Raw genomic sequence first — 10,231 nt, forward strand, 5'->3', positions numbered from 1 at the left:
AATCCCATGAGCTACCATCATTAAATGTATAGACAGTGCTAAGAGGCTCTGACTAATGTCTGATTAGATTCACATTGTGATGGACTCACCATTTTCTACTCTGGATTTATCTTTCCGTACCCTGCTGCTTCTCCCCAGTGCAAGAACAACGTTCCTTAGGTTTAGCATTACTACATTAAGGTAAACACAACTTCAGATGAACATATAAAACATATAAAACAAACAAGGTGTTAGGAGTGGGATGGTGCTGGAATCATACCTCTGCCATGTCAACTAAGACACAACAATAAACTAAGGCACAAAATGAACATGTGCAATATTTAAAAACAAGGACCAAGAGAAGACAGATTGAACTTTTTACAAAAACAAGAATATTTACAGATACAATATTCATACTGTCTCAGCAACATTGTAAAGGATGAGAATTATGAGGAAATGGAGATAAAGAAAATCTGAGTACAGCTGACTCATAAAAAAAAGGAAGGACAATAATGCACCTATATGTGCTGTTGCCAAGCTTCTGACAGACTGGCAGAGGTATCCAAGGACTCAAAGGGGCCAACAGGTCGACAGCTCCAGGAGGATCACATGACCACCCTTGGTTCCAATCCAGAGGATAGCATTGGGTTGTATCAGTAGAGCTTTCACACTGGCGCAGGAGAGTCCTGTGCCCAGGAGAGGCCACTCTTTCCCTGTACTCAGATTCCTGCTGAGACTATGCCTGGATGGAGAGCACAACACTTGTCACTCTGTTCCATTCTTCCAGCATTCCCAGTGGCAAGAATGTAGACGTTACAGCACTGATTTTGCACATTTTAGATTATGCAGTTTGCATAGGATAACTACCTTCATCATGCATGGAACCACAAACACACAGAACATTTGTTTACATGCTGCTTAATTTTCAAAACCATTTCTATACCCAGTTAAAGCTTGTGCAACCAGCACAGTAGGAATAACATGTCTTTTCACACATACAGGCTGAAACTGCTTGTCTCAAGGTGAGCCAGAGCCTAACCCAGCAACACAGGATGCAAGGCTGGAGGGGGAGGGACACCTATCTGTCCTTCCGTCGCAGGCACCCCAAGCAGGACTTAAACTGCAGACCCACCAGAGAGCAGACCCTGGCCAATCCCACTGCACCACCACATCCCCCTATTGTGTCTTTTCACTGCCAGTTTATTTAGCAGATTTCCACTTTGCTCATGTTTCAGACAGTTTCAGGATTTGCTTCTAGTAGAACAGTCCATTTTTCTGCTACATACATTCCAGGACATCATCCCAAGCACTGAAGCTATTCTAACTCCAAAGGGAAACCTTGCCTGTTACATATGAATACTTAGGTGTTTCCAGTATTTTGTACACCATTGCTGAAATATTAACTCATTCTCCCTATGAATGAATATTGAAACCAGTCGAACTGTGTGAAAGAGATGCTTGAAATAGGATGCAATTTGAAATACGGTGCATGCAGCAAGATGTAATAAAGCTGACCTCAGTATCTGGGCACAGTCAGTGATGTCAGTCATTTTCTCGCTTTTCTTGTCCCACAGTTCCACTGTGTGCTCCCCTGCCTTGCTCACACAGTTGTGTTTGTCCACCACTAGAGGGAACAAGTTGGTGTCACTGCTCTGCTTGTGGCCACGCCTGGAGAACCACAGATATGTTCACTCAGACACTGAGGGGGTAAGCAGATGTTTACCCTGTTTTACACAGCAACTCTCCCAAAACTGCTCTCACTTCATCTAATTCAAACAATGTCCTGCACAGGTCTCTACAGGCCTCATTTCAGCTTATACATAAATTTGTCTAAATGGCTAATACTAGTAATGGTTTCACTGCCCTATAATGTGATACAGGTGGTCCCCGATTTACGATGGTTCAACCTACGATTTTTTCGACTTTACGATGGTGAGTTGGCAATAAACATTCAGTAGAAATCATACTTCAAATTCTGAATTTCCATTTCTTCCCAAGCAAGCGGTATGTAGAACAATATTTTCTCGAGATGCTGAGCAGTGGCAGCGATCCGCACCTCCCACTCTGTCACGTATAGGTGTGTATTAGGAGTATTAAATGCATTTTTGACTTACGATATTTTTGATTTACGATGTGTTTTGTGGAACGTAACCCCATCAGAAGTCAGAGACCGCCTGCATATAGATTTAAGTAGAAACTGAAGTGAGTTTATATAACAATCTATATATCTATACTACGGCTCTAAAAAGGTCGTAAGTATTAGTACGGGTATAAAAGGGCTCAGAACTGTAGTCACTCCATACTGTGGAGACACTGCTGTGAGCAAACCCCAACATCCTGCTTTCTTTTTTGGCTAAATGTATACTGGTTCCTCTAAAATAACTCACTGATGTAGGTTGTTGGGTTTGGTTTCAATACTCTTTCAGATGTCATAATCCTCCGTGAGGGACAGGACTCGAGTTCCACAGCCGGCCCAAACTGTGGTTCTATCCAGTGAGTGACTTGACTGGCCAAGGCACATGAGTGGAGTGTTGACATTTCCAATCACTAGTGTCTTCAGTGGCTGGCCATTGTCACGCTGTGAATTAAATCCAAGACAAGCAGCAGTACTGGTTTATTAATGTTCAGCTAGAAACCACGGTAACTTGAATTGTTCCTATTGTGAAAAAGAATTTGAAGTACAAAAGAAGTTGACACGTATATAGCAAAGTATTTCATATCCCCCACAGTACCTGGATCTCTGAATCTTCATAAACCACCAGAACTCCATCTGCAGTTCCCACTAACAAATGGCTCTTCTTTTTGCTTTAACAGGAATAAAGGCATGAGCTGAACAAGGAATCCTCTCTTTTACTAAACAAGAGTAACACAACACATGTTCATGTTTACTGAGGAATCTTAGCCTCTGTACGCTGGCTCTGGACCATGTCATCTTTTCCATGTACGCAGCTGATGGTGTCTTACTTGAGTACAATATTTATATACACCTACCTGTCCTGAAGGTGCGAGTGAAAGTAAAGAGAAGTCACCGCGTCAGTGACGCTCTGAAGACAGTGTTGAATTAACATGGCCCTTGGGCTTATTATTATCAAAGCCCCTGACTGTGTTCCTGCAACCAGCCAATCAGAGCCACTCTCTGAGACTCGCACTGTCGCCACACACAGGACTGGACTCTTGTCAATCTCCTGTAGTAGGCAGGGCAAAATGCTCAAATCCTTTGACAGTGGGTAATAATTTTTTTCAAAACACAGGTGTGAAGAATTACAGTTCTGTTATGATATGTCCATTGTCTTAATGAGTAACCAGAGAGCAAAGCAAGCTGTGTCTAAGAGAGCTGAGCTTTCAATGGAGGAAAAGCGAATGGTTTACTGTGCACCTGGGTGGTCAGTTTCCCAGATTCCAGCTGCACAGATGTGACGCAGCACCAGCTCTGGCTGCTGCTGCCTCCCCTGACGTAAATGCATGCCCCGTCATTTCTGTGGGCCACTGCGAAGCACTCAACATTTGGTGTCCTGCACACTGCCACCTCCCTCATGAGGCATAGCATCTCCCCCGAACTGAACCTGTCAAACACCTGGAGGTACAAAACACCACCCCATCCCATGTGACATGCCAAAGCACACCCACCTCACCCAGTCCTGGCAACAACCATCATCTAATAACAAACAGCACAATTTCTTCCCATTTTTCATCAATGTGTAGTTCGTGCCTGAGAGGATGTGGGTCTGTCCTGAGGGTTCTCCTTCATTCACTGCTTCATCAGCTCCCCAAACTGGGGCCATGGGAAACAACCATAGTGCTTCATTGGATATAATGGCAACGGAGACACCATCAGCTGTTTTCACCTCTGGTCACCACTTCTGCTAAGAGCTAACATTTAGTCAGTTGAAAAGGTACCTGGGAGCTTCCCGAGCACTACTATCTTATCAAACTCGCTGGGGAATTTCTTTCCATCAGAGATCCTCTCACCACAGATCAACAGATCTTACATCAACAGATCAAAAGAGCACACATCTGCTTGCTGATTATATATTAAATTTCCACGGGCAACCTCAGGTGCTTGGAACCCTATAAAGTGAATAAGGAAATTCGAGTGAGCATGGAAACTAGACCTTCTTTATTGTCATGTATGGTAAATGCTGAAAACGAGGCACTTTTTTCCTTGACACAACAAGCATTTTTACATCCAAAAATTTATCAACTGGATGTCAACAGGGGGCGTGGTGGCGCAGTGGGTTGGACTGGGTCCTGCTCTCTGCTGGGTCTGGGGTTTGAGTCCCGCTTGGGGTGTCTTGTGACAGACTGATGTCCTGTCCTGGGTGTGTCCCCTCCCCCTCCAGCCTTACGCCCTGTGTTGCCAGGTTAGGCTCTGGCTCCCCACAACCACGAATGGGACAAGTGTTTCAGAAAATGTTTGTGTGTGAAATGTCAACAGTCAGTCCAGTACCCAAGTCCTCAAAAAAATTCAGATTTACACAAAGGCCTTCACCTTTTTTATTATTAAACTGCATTTGTAGGAAAAAATTACTCCTTGTGATTAAATTTTAGTGTGGATGACAGCTCATTTGCAAATTGTTCAGCCTTTCCTAACAGCAGAGACATTGTTCTGAGCAACAGTTTAACCAGTGAGTTGATTAATGTTGTTTCAGAAATGAAGTGTTGACTGAAACATTTGTGTTAATGATATTCCTATCTTGTTTGATGCTGGTCCCAGTGTTGTTGGACATGAGTGTAGCTGTCACTGTCAGGGATGGGAGACAGGCAGTAGGTGGTTCGGACCCAAGCGCAGGTGAGGTCATCCCAGATTCCATGCAACACAGTGGGGCAGGCAAAATCAGTGGTCAGGGACAGGCATAGGTCAGTCGAGGTGCAAACATCATTGGGAGGGCAAGACAGTACTCAGAATAAGGGAAAGCAAGCAGAGGTCGAAAGCCAGGTAGACACAAGAACGAGGAACAGGGTACAAGGGATTAAACACTGAATCTGTTAGCCAGGGCGTTACAAGGTTCCACAACTTTATGCCAGGACAGCGCTGCCTTATGCCTGGCCTTGATTACCATGAGGTGCAGCTGCTTGGCTTGTGGGCATGACAGCAGCATTCAGTATTGTTTGCCATAGTATTTTATTCAGTAGACTAGAACCCCTGGTTGGACTAATAGGCACTGTTCTTAAATGGTTCTGTTCCTATTTATCTAACCACCCACACACACACTATCCCATACAGGGTCACAGAGCCTAACCCAGCAACACAGGGCAGAAGACACACCCAGGACAGGATGCCAGTCCATCACAAGGCACCCCAAGCAGGACTTGAACCCCAGACCCACCAAAGAGGAGGACAAGGCCCAACCCATTGCACCACCACACCTAACCTCAAACAGTTTGTGCTAAATCTGATGACTGCATCCCTTCATTCCTGTACAAGGTTATAGTGTGCCTCAGCGTTCTGTGTTTGGTATGTAATTGCTTTTACTTTATCTGCTAGTATTGGCTGATATTTTTTGTGCGCATAATGTGAGCTTTCACTTATATGCTGATGACTCTCAGTTATATGTTTCCTTTAAGCCCATTACATATTGTGTCTGGCAAATTACCAATAAAGAACTATGGATTTTCTTCTTCTGCCTGAATGAGTTAAATGCAGATAAGTACTGTATAACATATGCTTCAAATAATATCTTTTATACTGTAATACTGAGGTATTTGTGGTGGTACTGAAACCCATATGGTAATAAAGTGTCTGCTAAATGAATAAATGTAAAAACACCAGGATTCAGGGACTGAATTTAAAGTGTAGTTCAAGTTTCAAGTTTCAAGTTTATTGTCATAGATACAAGTACCATGGACATGTATCATGAAAATCTTCCCGAATGCATCTCCACAGACTATGGACGAAGACAATAGAAATACCGCACAAACAAAACAATGACAATGACAGTGAGTAGTGCAACAGCAATAGCAATAAATAATGGTAACAGTAGGAACAATAATGCCAGTTGACAGTCAGAGAACTCAGAACAAGAGAACGAGAATGAGAATGCTTAAAGCGGCAGTGTAATTTACCAATGTGCTTGGGTGGAGCAGTCCAACTCTAGTTAGTAAAGGTGGCACATTGGTTAGTGTTGTATATTCTTACAGCATTGGGGTAAAAGCTGTTCCTGTACCTAGCAGTGCGGGTTCGAATAGACCTAAGCCGTTTTGCAGATGGCAGGGAAGAGAAAAGTACCCGTGTGGGGTGACTATGATCTCTCATGATGTGCGTCGTCTTTCTGAGGCAGCATGTGGTGTAGGTGTCCTCGACTGCTGGTAGCTGTGTGCCGATGATTCCCTGAGCTGTTTTGACCACCCTCTGTATGGCTTTCTTGTCCCGTATGGAGCAGCTGCCACCCCAGGATGTACTGTAATACACCCTGTGAGGACGGACTCCACAGCACACCTGAAGAAAGTGGTGAGGACTGTAGTGGACATCCTGGCTTTCTTCAGATGCCTGAGGAAGTGTAGACGTTGATGGGCCTTTTTGATGGTTGTGCTCAGTCCATGTGAGTTTGACAGCGAGGGTGACCCCAACAAATTTGAAGCTGTTGACCCTCTCTACAATGTCCCCTCCTATGTAGATGGGTGCCTGAAGCGTATCCTTTTTCCTGAAGTCAATCACCAACTCCTTAGTTTTACTGACATTGAGAGACAGATTGTTGTCCTGGAATCACTCTGCCAGGAGCCTCACCTCCTCTCTGTAGGCCATCTCATCACTGTTGGTGATCAGACCCACAATGGTGGTATCGTCAGCAAACTTTATGATGGTGTTGAAGCTGTGACTGGTCACACAGTCATGTGTGAACAGGGAGTATATCACTGGGCTCAGGACACTTCCCCGTGGACTGCCAGTGTTGAGGATAAATGGGGAGGAGGTATTACTGCCAATCTGCACATGCTGGGGTCTGTTGGTGAGGAAATCCAGGATCCACTTGCATAATGCAGCACTCAGTCCCAGCCTTAGTAGTTTCTGGATCAGCTTGGTTGGGATGACAGTGTTAAATGCTGAGCTATAGTCTACAAACAATAGCCTTGCATAGCAGTTTTTATTATCCAGGTGAGACAGAATGGTGTGAAGTGTGTGTGATATCACATCTTCAGTGGATCTGTTGTGGTGGTAGGCAAACTGCAGTGGGTCCAGAGTGTCTGGGAGGGTGTCCTTAATGTGTCCCAGCACCAGCCTCTCAAAGCATTTCATTGCAATGAGGGTCAGTGCCACTGGGCGACAGTCATTAAGGCAGCTCACTTTGTTCTTCTTAGGAACGGGGATGATGGTGGTGTTTCTGAAACAAGTGGGTACAACTGAGCTTTTTAAGGAGGCATTCACGATACACAGGAAAAGATGTTATACCCTATGCGCAATTTTCAACGGCTGCATACAAGGACCCAGTCCGCCCACCACCCTAAAACCACAGAGAATAACACCCAGCATGGCCACCATACATCTTCATGCCCTGAAACCAACTGACCTAACACACCCACCAAACTGAAACTAGTCCCACCAACAACATCCAAACCACTAAACCAGATTTAACGCACCAACAAATAACCAAACCAAGCCTAACCGACTACAAAACACCAAGCCACACCCACTATCAAAACACCTAAAGCAAGCCTAACCCAACAAGCCAGCCATCCAGCCAACCCACTAACAATACCCAGCCACCAAACCAAACCAGGGCACAACCACCAACAGAAACCAACCAAGCCTACTCCCACCAACACAAAAACTAACCAACAAACCACACAGACCAGGTCTAACACATCAACTCAGAACCATCCACCCATACCAAGAGCAAAACCAAGCCAACAAACCAAACCTAACCACCAACCATCAAACCACATCCACCAGAAATACCAAACCAGCAAACCAAGTCTAACCCAAGCCAACTCAAACAAAGTCAAATCAGACCAAGCCTAACTCACCAACCACACCAACAAACCACACCAGCTGGGTACCAACATGAGTATTTCATTGAGGTTATCAAGTGGGCACCTCCCTTCATCGGTGTTTCGTTGAATTAGGCCATTTCGTTAAATATGTCCGTGAAGACAATAGCCAGTTATTCGCTGCATGTTTTTAAAACTCACCCTGAAATTCCATCTGGACCAGCAGCTTTGCGAATGTTGACTCGGCTAAAAGTTTTTCTCACCTGTGCCACAGAGACGGTGAGACTGGCGTTATCACGAATGTCTTCAAAATTTGTGTGCTTTATTGAATATAAAACTGTCATTTGTGTGTTGTGATGCTTTTTACTTATTTTACTTATTTTTTTAGCAGCTGCTTCTCTCCAAAGCAACTTCCGATGAATTCTATGTAGTGTTATCAGCCCACACACCTTATTCACTAAGGTGACTTATACTGCTAGATACACTACCTACAAAGGATCACTCATCCATACATTTATATTTATTCATTTAGTAGACACTTTTGTCCAAAGCGACATACATCCCAGCAACAGTACAATTTATGCATTACATTAAGAGAAAGCCACATGGCTGCAGACATGTGACTTAAGTAAACCTAGTTTGTTACCTACCATTTGCTGCACTTATGTTTATACATCACTGGAACACACTCACTCTATCACTCACACACTCACACACTATGAGTGAAACTGAACAGTTTGCCTTTGGACAGTGGGAGGAAACCCACACAGACAGGAGAAGAACATGCCAAGTCCACACAGACTGAGTGGGAATTGAACTGATATTATTTTGCACTACTTGCTGTGCCACCATGCCGCCACTGGAGCAGCCAGGAAATGATAGTGCACCCCAGACCAAAACCTGACTTACCATCGCTCTCCAGGTCTTCATTGGTGAAGACAATGCGCTCATCCATGAAAATGGAGCTGAGCTCATCACTTTCATCTGACACCAGCTTTCTTGACATTGACCATATCCAGCTCAACACTTTTTGTACTACAGGAGGAGGTGAGATTTAAACCTGCAACCTTCAGACCCCTTAGCAGTAAGTCTAACCACTACGCTCTCAACTGACCCGCATCAGTCTAATCTCAGGAAAGAATATGCTGCCACTACGTTATTGTCGGTTGTCAGTCACTTTTACAGTAAACCATTAAAAATGTCTCTTTACTAACTGAATTATTTTGTGGATTTCATCAGCCATATTTCGCCTGCAGTGAGACCATTCACTTTAGTGTTAATAATGTTATTTTTATCCTGCCTTTATTTATAATGTAATTCATTCACCTCCAAGAAGGTGAACTCACTCTGTTTTTAAACATTAGAATTAGTTTTGTTTTCTCTGATATATTTTGAGAATTGAATTTTGTAGGAGTTTAAACGGCCTCAGTTATGTTTTAAATGAGTTATCAGGTCATAATGTGGGCAAGGCAAACTCGATAGTCCGTGAAAACAGGCTAGGGTCAAGAACCAAGAGCTAGGAAACCAGGCAGGGTGCGAAGATCACAAGGAGACCGTTGAAACTGCAAGGCCACTAGGGCGATTGCTAGAATTCGTGTCATGGTTTGGATTCGGAGCTCCTTTTATCCCCAGTGTCATCAATCAGTCGCAGGTGTTACCACTCCGCTTGTTCCCGGTGGCGTGACAAATAGACAGACTGTCTTCTTTAATATTTTTCATTTTGGTGAATTATCTAAATCCATTAGCTGCATCCTGGGTAGTGGTATGACAAACACTGGGTACTTCAGCAAAGGGATTTTCTAAAGCTGAGCTTCAGAAGTCAAAGAGATTTAGCAAATTAAAAGATATATGCTAATAAACTGGGAGATATAATCTCTTCAGCGGGTCCTGGGCCAACCTTGGGGCCTCGTCCCAGGTGGACATGTGCCTAGTGGGCATTCTTACCAGATGCCCAAACCACCTCAGCTGGCTCCTCTCAATGCGGAGGAGTAGCAGCTCTACTCTGAATTCCTCTTAGAAAGCTGAACTCTTCACCCTGTCACAGAGAGTGACTCCCACCACCCTGTGGAGAAAACTCATTTCAGCCGCTTGTATCCACTCTCTTATTCTTTTATTCACTACCCAGAGTTCACGACCGTAGGTGAGGGTAGGTATGTAGACCAACCAGTAAACAGAGAGCTTCACCTTATGGCTTGGCTCTCCCTTCACCACTATAGTCTGGTACAGCGACCGTATTACTGCTGCTGGTCCTAGTTGGCAGCCGATCTTAAGCTCCCTTCTCCCCTCATTCTTGAATAAGATGCAAAGATACCTAAACTCCTCCACCTGG

General features: G+C 44.2%; 1 long non-coding RNA gene across 1 annotated transcript; it reads right to left on the reverse strand.

Annotated features, from left to right (window-relative positions):
* Positions 1 to 2,419: 2,419 nt before the first annotated feature.
* Positions 2,420 to 3,048, reverse strand: LOC108934896 (uncharacterized). Its single transcript, XR_003797269.1, has 3 exons — positions 2,971 to 3,048; positions 2,712 to 2,784; positions 2,420 to 2,557 (listed from the first exon to the last, which is right to left on the reverse strand). It is a non-coding gene; the product is annotated as an uncharacterized LOC108934896 (long non-coding RNA).
* Between the last annotated feature and the right edge of the window lie 7,183 nt (positions 3,049 to 10,231).

This window comes from Scleropages formosus, chromosome 2 (genome assembly GCF_900964775.1).
Source record: "Scleropages formosus chromosome 2, fSclFor1.1, whole genome shotgun sequence".
In the NCBI taxonomy this organism is placed as follows: Eukaryota; Metazoa; Chordata; class Actinopteri; order Osteoglossiformes; family Osteoglossidae; genus Scleropages; species Scleropages formosus.